Here is a 15,335-nt window from a genome sequence, read left to right as displayed (position 1 = left end):
GATACAGCCTTTCTGGCCACGTTCATGGCACCCTCCATGTGCACAACACCACAATCCCATCTACATGAGTGCAATCTCCTAGTGGGACTCCCTGGCTGCAGTCTTGTGCCTCTCTAATTTATCCTCTGTACCATAGTCAACATGACCCTGCCCAAACCCAAATCTCACTGCTGCATTCCTCTGTTTGAGTAATTTGAGTAATAATAAAACTCCCCTCTCCCGCACGGCTGGCTCTGTTTAAATTATCTTTCTCCATTGCAATTCCCCTGTCTTGATACATTGGCTCTGTCTAGGCAGTGGGCAAGGTGAACCCATTGGGCAGTTACAGCATCTGCTGGGAGCTCAGCCCTCGCCAGGTGCTAGTGATTCAGAGAGGAGTAAGATGAGGACCTTGATCCCATGGAAGGCACGGTCCAGTGAACAGACAGCCATGTGAACAAATAGATATAGAATAATTCATTCTACCGATGCTATGGTAGAGGTGTGGGCAAGATTCTGGCTCTCTCCAAGGAGGGAGTAACTAACTCTCAGAGTGTGGTACTTGAGTTGGCTGAGTCCAGGATGACCCCGGGGAGCTAACTGAGGGTGGGACAGCATGTTTCACTGGGGAACTGTGGGTGGCTCTGTAAGGTCTGGGTGGAGGGCAAATGTAGGTGTAGGTGGGAGGTGATGGGGGTGAAGATGCTAAGGGAAGTAGGGAAGTAATCAGAAGGGTTTTGAATGCCAGGTTCAGGGACTTGAGTGCTCCCTGGGATGAGGTAAGAATAGGCACAGTAGCTGTTGGAGGGTTTCAAAACATGGTCACGTTTGTGTTATGGAAAGATCACTCTGGTGGTGAAGACGGTGAATTGGATTTCAAGTGGGTAGACAGGAGGCAGGCACAGTGGGTTTGGTTCTGAGAGTTGGCAGCTTGAAGGGTGCTAGGTCCTTGCTGGTTCTTAAGATGCCTCCCTGGTGCGTTCTGATGGTCCGTGGAATGTCTGACTCAGCCTCCAGATTTCCTTAATCCTCTTTGCCAACTTTCTCCAGGAGACGGAAGATAGCCTTTGAGGGGGAGGATGCTCTTGCCTACGCCTCTCATCCAAATTTCTCCCAAAAGGGGTCCACAGTTGCTGTCTTCTCTTTCTCACCTCCCATTCACTCCTCAGCCCACTGCAATCTGGCTTCCACTCCCACGGCACCACTGAAATTTCCTCCTCCATGGTTACCAGTGACCTCCTGAAGAGCGGAATCCAATAGACCCTTCAGTCTTTAGCTTACTGGACCCAGCCCCACTTCTGGCGTGAGCCTGTTGACCATGCCCATCTAAATGAACTTCTCTACCCCATCGGTGGCACCTGGAGAACTCTTTACCATATAGACTCTAGGGCCCTACTGCTCCAGGATGGTCAAAGGCAGGAATGTGTATTTCTCATCAGCACCCGTGGTGCACACTAAAGAATCACTGCTCTATCCCAACACCCAGGGAACCTCACTCTCCTACATCTCCTCAAACCTCTCCTCCTTTTCGTCCTCCTTCTTGGACTCTTCTTTCTTTCTTTTTTTTGAGATGAAGTCTCGCTCTGTCACCCAGGCTGGAGTGCAGGGGCATAATCTCGCAATCTCGGTTCACTGCAAGCTCTGCCTCCTGGGCTCACGCCATTCTCCTGCCTCAGCCTCCTGTAGCTGGGACTACAGGCACCCGCCACCACGCCCGGCTAATTTTTTTTTTTTTTTTTTTGTATTTTTAGTAGAGATGGGGTTTCACTGTATTAGCCACGATGGTCTCAATCTCCTGATCTCATGATCCGCCTGCCTCGGCCTGCCAAAGTGCTGGGATTACAGGCGTGAGCCACTGCGCCTGGCCTTGGACTTTTCTTTCTTTGCTCTCTGTGCCTATCTTGACCCCCTTTTCTTCTCACTAATGCTCTCAAAATTCTTTCTACCTGAGGTCACCTCCTCATCAGTAGCAGTGTTCCCCTGAGTCACATTCCCTGGGGTACTTACTGGAATTGAGGGTAGGGTATGCACTTTTGGAAAAGCCTCCCTGGTGATCCTGAACACTATCCCAGGGAGCTATGCCACCCCATGCATATCTTGTTGAGGATTGCTACCTTAGGTACTTTCCCTTGGGGGTCTCCTCCACTCCCAAGGTTTCCATCGTCAATGTCCTTCTAAATTCTGATGCCTCCTGTATTTCTTTTCTATGTTAGACCTCTCTCTGGAGCTCTGGACCCAAATATTCAACTGCCTCCTGGCCACGTCCACCAGAATGCTCCACAAGTCTTTCAAACTCAGTGTGTCCCAAACTGAATTGATCATCTCCCTCCAATCTGCTCTTCCTGCATTCTCCATCTCAGTAAATGGCGCTACCTCCCATCCCCCACCAGTTGCCTCCATCAGAAACCAGGGAGTCGTCCTTCACACTTCCCACTACCATTGCCCACTTCCAGTCAATCAAAAGCATGACAATTTTGACTCCTAACTGTTTCCTGATACAGCCTTTCTGGTCATGTTCATGGTACCCTCCATGTGCACAACACCACAATCCCATCTCCATGAGTGCAACAATCTCCTAGTGGGACTCCCTGGCTGCAGTCTTGCCCCTCTCTAATATATCCTCTGTACCACAGTCAACATGACCCTGCCAAAACCCAAATCTCACCGCTGTATTCCTCTGTCCGATAACTTCTCTCCTTCCATGGCTTCCCATTGCCTAAGGGTGACATTCACCTGCCCTGTCGTGGCATTTAAGCCTCCCCATGGCGTGGCCCCCCGGCTCCCCCGTCTTCTTCTTGCTGCTCCATCCCCTGTGATTTATGCCTCCACTACCCCAACTCTCATGGCTCTCCACACACACCAGGCTGTTTTTCACCTCTCTGCCTTTGTTCACAAATTCTCTCTGCCCACATCCTCCCCCTGCTCCTCCCTCCCTCCTTTTGGTTCTATGAGCCCATAAGGTTTTGGCCTAAGCTTGTATACTTTGGGATCTCATCTCTTGCAGTCAGAAGAGTCCTTTGTGTTCCTGTCTCATCTGATGCATGTTCCTGTCACTGCCCTTCTTCACTATTTTGTACTTGAGTTTCATTCTCTGTCTCCCTTTGTGAGCTCCTGGAGAACAAGGGCCTTGCCCTCTTCATCTTTGCATCCCATGTACCACACAGGACCTAACCAAGAGTTGGTGCCCAGTCAATACTTCGTGAATAAGTGTGTAAGTGAATGACTGAGGTGCAGAGGGTCAGACTCTACTTCTCCCAGACTCAGCTCTTGTCAATTCCAAGACTTAGCCTAGTACCAGCTACACCCTTTCTTGGTCTAGTCTTGCTGTTTAAAGTGGCTGATGGTGGACACCCAGGAATCAGCAATTGGATCAGTTGCAAGTAACAGAGATTGAAAAAATAGTGGCTTAAACAAGGCAAAGTGTTTGTTTTTCTCATGTAACAAGAAGTAATTCAGGGCTGCCAGGCATGGGTCTCCATGGTCTCATCAAGGACCCAGCTGAGCCATCACAAGATCCACACCCCCATACCTCCAGCATCTCACTTGCACCCAGGTAGAAAACGGGGGAAGGACAAAGGACAAACTAATGATTGCTAACTGGGTCAGTGCCCTTAAATGACACTTCCTCTAGTATCTCATTGGTCAGAATGATGTCACATGATGATCTTAGCTGCAAGGGAGAATGGAGAATATATTTCAGCAGGGCATATTGCAGCCTCCAATAGAATTGTGGTTGGGTTTGCAAGGAAGCAGGGAAACGTAGACATTGAGTCTGCCTACCCACCCAGTTGCCATCTTCCCAGCCTTCTTTGCTATGAGAGTTGCTATTGAGTATGGGTATTGAGTAGCACGTACTCAGGGAAGTTGGGTCCAGTCCCAAAAGATGAATTCTGTCTAGTTTAAAGCAGTCATGGTACTCCCGTGTCTGCCCGAGATGGGTTTGGGGTGAGCGTGTGACCTACTTCTGGATAATGAGACATATTTGCCTTCTGAGGGCTTTCCAGAGAGTTTTCCTCCCTCATAAAGAAACAGATGTGATGAGGTAATCACCTCCCCTTTTTCCTGTCTTGAACACAGTTGGGCGATGACGTGATCCTGAAATAGCCTTGGTAACCTGCAACTATGAATGGTCAGGGCTACAGGAAGCCAAATGTGGAGGATGGTGGAGCAGGGAGATTGGAGATTCTGGCTTGATCGAGTCTTTGAGTGGCTGAGTTGACCAATCTTGAAGTTGCCTACCTCCAGGCTTCTTGTATAAGCCACATTTTAACCATATGTTCTGCTACTTGCAGCTGAAAATACCTGATATTTGTGATTTGTCTGTCTAGCATCCTTCCCTTTGGGAAATAGCACCCTTTCTTTTTTAGGGGAACTTCTATCCTCACTCAACCCTGTGGTTCTAGTTGGGGATGGTATTCATTGTACCTCATCCTCCCTGGGGAAGGATTCCTGATCCAAGCTAGAGCAGTCATAATCCTTCCCTGAGATTGTTTTTTTAAACTAAGCATAGACTTGAGCATGCTGAGGAGCCTCTTAGAGCAAGCCAACCTGGAGAAATAAACAGACACTCAGACGGTATGAGGGACAGGGAACCAAAGAATCTTGCTGGAGGTCCAGTTGTCCTTGAGGCCAGCTGTTCCCATAGGTTGATTATGAGAGTTCATAGATTCCCCACTTTTTGCCTACACTGGTTCAAGTTGAATTTCTGTTACTTCTGACACACATGGGGCTGAACCTCCTTCTTCCCCTACCTAAGTCCTTCCCATCCTTCAAATTTCCACTTGGTTGCCTTTTTATAGCCAATTCTTTGCTGGAGTTAGCTGCTGAGGACATAGGGATTATTGAGACTCAGTCCTCACAACCCAATGGAAAGACAGATATAGACAGTCACAATCCTGGGGGGGGGCAAGTACTACAAGACACAGAAAACCTCAGGCCAAGGTGACTGATTTATTTTATAACCTGATGTGGTTTGGATTTGTGTCCCTGCCCTAATCTCAAGTCAAATTATAATCCCCAGTATTGCAGGGGCGGGCCTGGAGGGAGGTGACTGGACGACAGGGGCAGATTTCCACCTTTGCTGCTATTCTTGTGATAGTGAGTGAGTTCTCACAATATCTAGCTGTTTAAAAGTGTGTAGCGACTCCCTCCATGCCTCTTCCTGCTGCTCCGGCCATGTGAAGACATGCCTGCTTCTCCTTCACCTTCTGCCATGATTGTAAGTTTCCTGTGGCCTTCCCAGCCATGCTTCCTATAGAACTTGCAGTACTGTGAACGAATTACACATCTTTTCTTTAAACCAGTCTCAGGTATTTCTTTATAGCAGTGCGAGAACTGACTAATCCATAACTCTAGTGTCTAACAAAGGGTCTGGCACAGAGTGTTGGTGTGATGAATGAATGAACACATGTACCAATTTGGTTAGAGGAAAAAGCCTTTTCACCGTATATAGCTTATGGTCAATGCTCTTATCCCTAGGGTTTTGCCCTCATGGCCCAAGCTATTTCACACCACATCCCATCCCACGCGACAGGATGGAGGAAGGAAGGGAGAGGAGGGGAAGGACATGCCATCTCCATTTAAAGATTCAGCTGGGAAGCAACGTGCATCATTTTACTCCATCCCATTGCCCAGAACTTAGTCATGTGGCTTAGCCACAAGGAAATCTGGGAAATGTAGTCTTTATTCTGGATGGCCATATTTGCGCCTAGCTAAAAACTAAGTGTGTGCGAGGGGTTCTATATCCATGAAGGAGATAGGAGAACAGGTACTGATGTCCAACTAGCGCCTCTGCCACAGTGGGGCTTCGGAATAAGGCAGATGTGATTTCAAATCTCAGCTTCTCAGCTCTGTGATCTCAGCAAGTCACTAAACCTCTCTGAGGCCAACCCTCTTCATCTGTAAAATGGGAAGGGTTGTGAGGGTTGGATGGCTTAACTTTGCACTCAGCACTTTATGGGGGATTAAATGTCTATCGCTCTCCTCTTTTTCCCTCCAGCAAAAGGACTCATGCTTGAATTCTGGCCCTGTCTCTAAGGTTCTATGTGACCTAGACTCCTGGGTCCTCTTGCTGGAGGAAGAGGTATTTAAGGCTTGGCTGGATGATCACTTAGCAGGAAGTTGAGAAGGAGATTCAAGATCATATAGGGGGCTGGACGCAAAGATCTGAACCTGAGATTATAGTATAGGTTTTTGACACCTGGGTTGAGTGTGTGTTGAGTGTTATGAAGCTTCTCCCAAGACAGCACACTTACATGTTGTGCTACTCAGGCAAAACGGATAGACTTGAACAACAGTTTCTCTGTTCAGGTTCTGCAGGGATATACCTCCAGTTCCACTATTTGAGTGTCACTTGTTTGTCTATATGGCTGCCTTGTCCTGGACTGAAAGCTCCTGGGAGCAGGAAAATCATTATATTTATTGAGCAGCTATTATTTGCCACTTGATTTATATTTTCTTGTTTAGTTCTCACTGCCACCTAGCAAGAACAGTTTTATTGTCCCCATTTTGCAGATGGGGAAATTGAGGCTCTGAGTTTACTAGAGTCACCTGTCTCTCAGTAGCAGAGCCAGAATCTGAGACCCAAACGGCATCATGAGAGCCCATTTTCTTCCCCCTGCACCATGCTCCCACTGCCTTGTTCATTTCCAAATCCCCAGCTCTCAGTATGGTTTCTAGAGCACAGAAAATGTTTAATGAATTCTTAAAATAGAGAAAGCCTTGTCGCTTGGAGCGGTGGCTCATGCGTGTAATCCCAGCACTTTGGGAGGCTGAGGTGGGTGGATCATTTGAGGTCAGGAGTTTGAGACCAGCCTGGCCAACGTGGTGAAACCCTGTATCTACTGAAAATACAAAAAGTACCCAGGCGTGGTGGTGCATGCCTGTAATCCCAGCTATTCGGGTGGCTGAGCACGAGAATTGCTTGAACTCCAGGAGGTGGAGGTTGGAAGTTGCAGTGAGCCGCGATTGTGCCACTGAACTCCAGCCTGGGAAACAGAGTGAGACTGTCAAAAAAAAAAAAAAAAAAAAAAAAAAAATAGAGAAAGCCTTGTGTGGACCAGAGTTGAGCGGGAGGGGAAGAGGTGTTAGGCTCTCCTAACCCCATTCCTGACCACCTCTCACTCCATTCCTGACCAGGCAGTTCTCCAGTTTCCTGGGGGTCGCTTCATGCTAGGTCCAGATGACCCAATGGTGGGGAATGTGGCTCAGCTGTAAGCTTGCATCCTTTCCCAGAGCACAGCTAGCTTCAGGCTAGCTGTGACAAAGTCTTTGTTACAGCTCCTTGGGGCTTGGCGCTCCCCACCCTGGGCACTCCCTAGCTTCCAGAATTTTCTCTTTCTTTCTCTCTCTCTCTCTTTCTTTTCTTTCTTTCTTTCTTTCTTTCTTTCTTTCTTTCTTTCTTTCTTTCTTTCTTTCTTTCTTTCTCTCTCCCTCTTTCTTTCTTCCCTGCCTTTCTCCTTCCTTCCTTCCTTCCTTCCTTCCTTCCCTCTCTTTTTCTCTTTCTGTCTTTTATTTTCTTTTTTTTAGACAGAGTCTCACTCTGTCGCCCAGACTGGAGTACAATGGTATGATCTCGGCTCACTGCAAACTCTGCCTCCCGGGTTCACGCCATTCTCCTGCCTCAGCCTCCGGAGTAGCTGGGACTACAGGCGCCCGCCACCATGCCCGGCTAATTTTTTTGTATTTTTAGTACAAAAAAATTTAGTACCATGTTAGCCAGGATGGTCTTGATCTCCTGACCTCGTGATCCACCCCCCTCAGCCTCCCAAAGTGCTGGGATTATGGGTGTGAGCCACCGCACCCGGCCTCTTTCTTTCTTTCCTTCTTTCTTTCCTTCCTTTCTTCCTTCCTTCCCTTCCCTTCCTTCCTTCCTTCCTTCCTTCCTTCCTTCCTTCCTTCCTCTCTCTCTCTCTCCCTTCCTTCTTTCTTTCTGTCTTTCTCTCTTTCTCTTTCTTTTCTTTTCTTTTTTATATAGAGACAGAGTCTTGCTTTGTTGGCCAGGCTGATATTGAACTCCTGGCCTGGAATGATCCTCCACCCTCAGCCTCCCAAAGTACAGGGATTACAGGAACGAGCCACCATGCCAGGCCCCTTTCTCTTCTTTCTGCTTCACTGAAACTTAACCATCCTAAATCCTCGTTTTAGAAGGAACCAATTTTTGGCTTTATTGGTTCTCTCTATAATATTTTTGTCTTCTGGCTGGGTGCGGTGGCTCATGTTTGTAATCCCAGAACTTTGGGAGGCCAACATGGGTGAATTATTGAGGTCAGGAGTTTGAGACCAGCCTGGCCAACACGGTGAAACCCCGTCTCTACTAAAAATACAAAAATTAGCCTGTAATCCCAGCTACTCGGGTGTGGTGGGCGCCTGTAATCCCAGCTACTCGGGTGGCTGAGGCAGGAGAATTGCTTGAACCCAGGAGGTGGAGGTTGTAGTGAGCTGAGACCACGCCACTAGTCTCCAGCCTGGGCGACAGAGTGAGACTCTGTCTCAAAAAAAAAAAAATTTTGTCTTCTATTATGTTAATTTCTGCTATTATCTTTATTACTTCCTCTACTTTCTTTCTGTTGGATTTACTCTTTCCAATTGCTTGAGATGGAGCCTTAATTGACTATCAGCCTTCCTTCTTTCCTAATGTAAACATTTATGCCTACCAATATCCCTCTAAACAAACATAGCTTCAACTGCATCTCACATGCTTTGCTGTTCCACATTTTCATTATCATTTAGTTAAAATTGTCTAATTTCTATTACGATTTTTTCCTATATAACATTGATCCTGGACATATTAGAGTTTAATATAAAATTAATACTTTTGCTACTTCCAGGACAATGTAAGCACGTTAGAATATTTTAATTGCATTCACCTCTTCCCAATTTTTGTTTTTATTGTCATGAATTGTAAAACTCACAAGACGTACTTGCTTTTATTTTCAATCAATGTTAAGTAAGATTTATCCACATATGTACCCTTTCTGTTGTCCTTCACTGGAATCTCCATGCTTCCTTCAGGGATCATTTTCCCGCTCCCTAAAGCACTTCCTTTAGTGAAGTTCTGTTGATGACAAAAACCATCAGTGATGAGTCCTCTTAGTTTTTTCTTTGCCTGAAAACATCGTTATTTCTTTTCTTTTTTTTTTTTTTTTGAGACGGAGTCTCGCTCTGTCGCCCAGGCTGGAGTGCAGTGGCGCGATCTTGGCTCACTGCAAGCTCCGCCTCCCGGGTTCACGCCATTCTCCTGCCTCAGCCTCCCGAGTAGCTGGGACTACAGGCGCCCGCCACCACGCCCGGCTAATTTTTTTTGTATTTTTAATAGAGACGGGGTTTCACCGTGGTCTCGATCTCCTGACCTCATGATCCGCCCGCCTCAGCCTCCCAAAGTGCTGGGATTACAGGTGTGAGCCACCACACCCGGCCAAAACATCGTTATTTCATCTCCATTTCTGAAGGATGTTTTCATTGACTCTAGAATTCCAGGGTGGCAGTAATTTCCTTTCTGCAGTTTGCAGATATCGGTTTATTGTCTTCCTTTCTCCATTCCTTCTGTTGAAAAGTTAGCTGTCAGTCTTGCTACTGCTCCTTGAAAGGTAATGCATCTTTTTCCTTTGGTTGCTTTTAAGATTTTTCTCTTTGTGTTTGATTTACAAATGTTTCACTATTTACAACTGTTTCACTATTAGGGGCCTAGTTGTGGTTTTCTTTTCATGCTTGGGGTTCCCTGAGATTCTTGAATCTGTGGCTTAGTGTCTTTCAACAGATTTGGGAAAATCTTCAGACAGTCTCTATTAAAACATTATTTCCGGCCAGGTTTGGTGGCTCACACGTGTAATCTCAACACCTTGGGAGGCCGAGGTGGGTGGATCATGAGGTCAGGAGTTCAAGACCAGCCTGACCAATATGGTGAAACCCCATCTCTACTGAACATACAAAAATTAGCCGGGCGTGGTGGCAGGTGCCTGTAATCTCAGCTACTTGGGAGGCTGAGGCAGGAGAATCCCTTGAACCTGGGTGGCAGAGGTTGCAGTGAGCCAAGATCACGCCACTGCACTCCAGCCTGAGTGACAGTGTGAGACTCTGTCTCAAAACAAAACAAAACAAAAAGTCCATTATTTCCATCCTAATTGTGCTGTTTACTTCTTCTGGGTCTCCTTACATGTTAGAACTTTTCACTGTGTCCCATATTAATCTTTATACTCTTTTCTGCACTTTTCATTCTTTTCTCTCAGTCTTTATTCTGGGTAATTTCTTTTGGTCTTTCTAATAGAGTTCACTTCGGCTGTATCTGATCTGCTGTTAAATCTATTTATTGAGTTCATAGGTTTTTTAATGTATTTTTCAGTTCTATCCTTTCCATTTGATTCTTTTTTACAGTTTACAATCCTCCATTGAAATTCTCCCATTTGTCATCTAAAGTCCTGAATAGGCTTCCCTGTAATCCCAGCACTTTGGGAGGCCAAGGCAGGAGGATCGCTTAAGCCCAGAAGTTCAAGACCAGCCTAAGCAACATGGTGAAACCCCATCTCTACAAAAAATACAAAAATTAGCCAGGTGCAGTAGTGCACACCTGTAGTCCCAGCTACTCAGGTGGCTGAAGTGGGAGGATCCCTTGAGCCTGGGAGCCGGAGGTTGCAGTGAGCTGAGATGGAGCCACTCCAGCCTTGGGGGAAGAGTGAGACACTGTCTCAAAAAAAGCCCTGAATATATTAATGATAATTATTTTCAAGTCTATGTCTTATAACACCACTATCTGGATAACAGGCCCATCATGGCCTGTTTTAAATGAAACATTTTATTTCAAAATAATTGTAGACTCAGTCAGTTGTAAGAAATAACACAGAGAGAGCCCATGTACCCTTTACCCAGCTTCCCTTAATGGTAACATCCTAAGAGAGTACAGTACAACATCACAACCAGGATATTAACATTGATACTGTCTTACTTAGGTTTCCCTAGTTTTACTTGTAGTCGTGTGTGTGTGTATGTGTGTGTATGTGTGTGTGTGCATGTTTGTGTATGTGTGTTTGTGTGTGTATGTGTTTGTATGTGCATGTGTGTGTATGTGTATGTGCATGTGTATATGTGTGTAATGTGTGTATGTGTATGTGTGTGCATGTGTATGTGTGTGTGTTTGTGTGTATGTGTTTGTATGTGCATGTATGTGTATGTGCATATGTGCATGTGCATGTGTATATGTGTGTATATGTGTGTAATGTGTGTGTGTATGTGTGTGCATGTGTATGTGTGTATATTTGTGTGTATATGTGTATGTGTGTGTATGTGTGTGTGAGATTTAATTGTAGGCAATTTTATCATATGTGTAGGTCTAGTGGCCTTAAAAAAATTTTTCCCCCTCTGTCTGGATTTTCAGTCATTCAGTTTCATTTCCAGATATGTCTGGTAATTTTTTTTATTGAATGCCAAACTTTGTGTAACAAAAATATAATGTGAGAGTTTGGATGGCGTTGTTCTCTTCCTCCGGAGAATTTACTTGGCTTCTGGCAAGCTGTTGGTGAAGAGGCAGACACCTTAATTCAATCAATGAATGGGATGCTTGGAAACTGCCATTCTGTGTGTGGGAGGGCTGGACTATTTCCCTACTCAGAGTGTGTAACCCACTAAAAGCCTGGGTCATTTACCATTGCTCCTCATCCTAAACTTCAGTTTTTAGCTGGAAGCTCTAGTTCTCATTGTCGTGTAATTTCTTGAAGATATTAACTGGCTGCTCAACTTAGCCATTTGTTGTTAGTGGATAGGGGCCATAAGAGGAAGGCTGCTGCCCCAGAATCCAGGCTCACCTCTCTGAACTTCTCTTCTTCCTGGGATCTTTGTCCCTCAACTCTGACTTGTCTTGATAACTCTCCAATGCCTTCCTTGGATGCCTTCTTTTATTTTTTTTGAGACAGAGTCTCACTCTGTTGCCCAGGCTGGAGTGCAGTGGCGCGATCTCGGCTCACTGAAGCCTCCACTTCCCGGGTTCAAGTGATTCTCCTGCCTCAGCCTCCCGAGTAGCTGGGATTACAGGCACGCACCACCATGCCCAGCTAATTTTTGTATTTTTAGTAGAGACAGGGTTTCACCATTTTGGTTAGGCTGGTCTTGAACTCCTGGCCTCAAGTGATCTGCCTGCCTTGGCCTCCCAAAGTGCTGGGATTACAGGTGTGAGCCACTGTACCTGCCTTTTCCTTGGATGTCTTACATATGTTCTGTCTTTCTAGGTTTTCTCAGTGGGAGAGCTGGTCTGCAACAGAAATCTGCACCAGCTTTTGTTTCTCACACGAATGTTTTGACATCCTTGAGGGACTAAGGGGAACCCCTTAATTACAGACCACATTGTGCAGCATTTGGGTACTTGTTCAGGAGTCAGACTGGATTAAATTCTAGTGTTGCAGCTGGGCGTGACGGCTCACACTTGTAATCCCAGCACTTTGGGAGGCCGAGGTGGGTGGATCGTCTGAGGTCAGGAGTTCAAGACCAGCCTGGCCAACATGGTGAAACCCCATCTCTACTAAAAATACAAAAAATTAGCTGGGCGTGGTGGTGGGCACCTATAATCTCGGCTACTTGGGATGCCGAGGCAGGAGAATTGCTTGAACCTGGGAGTTGGAAGTTGGAGGTTGCAGTGAGCCGAGATCACTGCACTCCAGCCTGGGTAATGGGCGACAAGAGTGAAACTCTGTCTCAAAAAAAATAAATAAATAAATAAATAAAAATCAAAATCTAGTGTTACCACTTCCCAGCCATGTGATCTTGGGGAAGTCTCCCTCTCTGGGCCTCAGTTTTCTTATGGAATTTGCCTACTTGGATTAAATAAACTAATATGTCAAGTACTCAGAGAAGCGAGTGCCTGTCATATAAAAGCACTCAGTATATACCAGTTATTAGCATTCAGCAAATCAGTGTTAAACATCTACTCTGTGCCAGGGCGCTGGATCTATATGGTGGTGAAAAAGATAAATACTCCCTCGTAGAGCTGACAGTTTATTCAAGAGGACACTCTGGTGACTTATCATAGGAAGTTAGTAAACTGCCATTGTCAAAGAGAGACTCATGCTGTGGTGAGAATGAAAAAGGATGATAGAGCGGGGTACCCTGGCAGGTTTGGTTCCGGGTTGAGCAGGGAGGGCTTGGTTCCCAGGTCTGTGGTAATAGAAGGTATGTGGCAAATGACAGAGAGCGACCAGGCAGCTACTTACGGCCAGGTGGTCAGCAAACACATCTGTGATTGCTGCATGACAGCTGAGACTTGGATGATCAAAAGAAGCAAGTCCACTGAGACCTGGGGAAGGAACATTCCAGGTTGAGAGAACGACACATGCAGGTTACCTGAATCTGGCACGTTTGAGGGGCAGCAAGAAGGCCAGTGTGTCCCGGAGTGGAACGAGCAGAGGGGAGAGAGTGACCACATAAAATCCAGGAGGTGGGCAGGGACAGGATCCCAGAGGGCTTTGAGAGTCGCCACGAGGGCGTGGATTTTAGTTTAAGCGAACTGGGAAGCTTTGGAGAATCTTGTCTTTTCCTTTTCTCTTTTCTTTTCTTCTTTTCTTTTCTTTCTTTTTTTCTTTTATTTTCACAGAGTCTTGGCTATGTTGCCCAGGCTGGACTGCAATCTCCACCTGCTGGGTTCAAGCAATTCTCCTGCCTCAGCCTACCGAGTAGCTGGGATTACAGGCGCCTGCCACCATGCCCGGCTAATTTTTGTATTTTTAGTAGAGACAGGGTTTCACTGTGTTGCCAGGCTGGTCTCAAACTCCTGACCTCAGGTGATCCACCTGCCTTGGCCTTCCAAAGTGCTGGGATTACAGGCGTGAGCCACCATGCCTGGGCTGCTTTGGAGTTTTACAGAGGGGAGTGACAACATTTTGACTGCAACATGATCACTGTAGGTGTCATAAGGAGAACTGATTTTTTTTTTTTTTAACAGAGTCCCACTCTGTGGCCCAGGCTGGAGTACAGTGGAACAATCAGGGCTCACCATAGCCTCTATCTCCTAGACTCAAGTGATCCTCCTGCCTCAGCCTCCAGAGTAGCTAGAACTACAGGTGTGCACCATCAAGCCCAGCTAATTAAAAAAAAAAAAAAAAAGTTTTGTGGAGACAGGATCTCATTCTGTTGCCTAGGCTGGTCTGGAACTCCTCGGCTCAAGCAATCCTCCTGCCCGACTTCCCAAAGTGTTGGGATTACAGGGGTGAGTTACTACTGCACCCGGCCAGAGAATGGATTTTAAGAGAGGAAACCGCATTTTTAAGAGACAATGATGGCTTGGAACAGAGTGGTAGCAGAGTGGAGAGTAGTGAACGTGGGTTGAGATATGGGTTAGTGGTTGAGTCAATGGGCGATGGATTGAACAGATGGGCAAGAGAAAGAGAGAAGTCAATGAGTAACCGGAATTGAGCCTATTTATTTGAGTCTATTTATTGAGAAGGGGGCGAGTGGGGTAGGGAGAGGAAGATCAAGTGCTTAGTTTTGGATGCCTACATTTTGAGACTCCATTTGAGACACCTGGATATGCAAATGTGGAGTTCAGGGAAAAATCTAGGAGGGAGTCAAAGCCATGGGCCTGGATGAGATTTCCTAGGGAGAGCGTCTAGGTAGAAAGAATAAAGAGACCCAGAACCGCGCCCTGGGGTACTGCAGCATTTAGGGACCAGGGAGATGAGGAGGCACCAGAAGGAACCCTAGAAGGAACGGCCGGTGAAATAGAGCAGTAGTTCTCAAAGTGCAGTCCCAGGACCAGCAGCCACAGCATCATCTGGTGCTTGTTAGAGACGCAGACTACTGGGCCCCGCCCCAGATCTACTGCCTCAGAACCTCCAGGGTGGGGCCCAGAGGTCAGCGACCAGTGCTTTAACTCGCTCCAGGCGATTGTAATGCAGGCTACAATTTGAGAACCACTGAGGGGAAAGACAAACCAGGAGAGGGTGTGTTTTGGAAGGCAAGAGGATACATTTTTCAAGAAGGAAGGAGTATGTTAGATGCAGCTGAGAGTGTGGCTAAGACAATGGCAGTGGCCTGGCCTTTGGATTTTGTAACGTGGACGGTATTGTTGGCCTGGACAGGTAAGACTTCGGTGAGGTGGGGGTGTGGGGGGAACAGCAGCCTCTTGGGAACTGGACAAGGTGTGAATGAAAGTGGGATGAAGTGGCATCAAAACTGTAGACCTGGCTGACTGTGGTGGCTCACGCCTGTAATCCCAGTACTTTGGGAGGCCAAGGCAGGAGGATTATTTTGAGCTCAGGAGTTTGAGACCAGCCTGGCCAACATGGTGAAACCCCATCTCTGCTAAAATTATAAAAATTAGCTGGGTGTGGTGGCACATGCCTGTAATCCCAGCTACTCGGGAGACTGAGGCAGGAGAA

Source organism: Symphalangus syndactylus, chromosome 18, assembly GCF_028878055.3.
Source record: "Symphalangus syndactylus isolate Jambi chromosome 18, NHGRI_mSymSyn1-v2.1_pri, whole genome shotgun sequence".
Lineage (NCBI taxonomy): Eukaryota > Metazoa > Chordata > Mammalia > Primates > Hylobatidae > Symphalangus > Symphalangus syndactylus.
Note: the sequence above shows the minus strand (reverse complement) of the source record.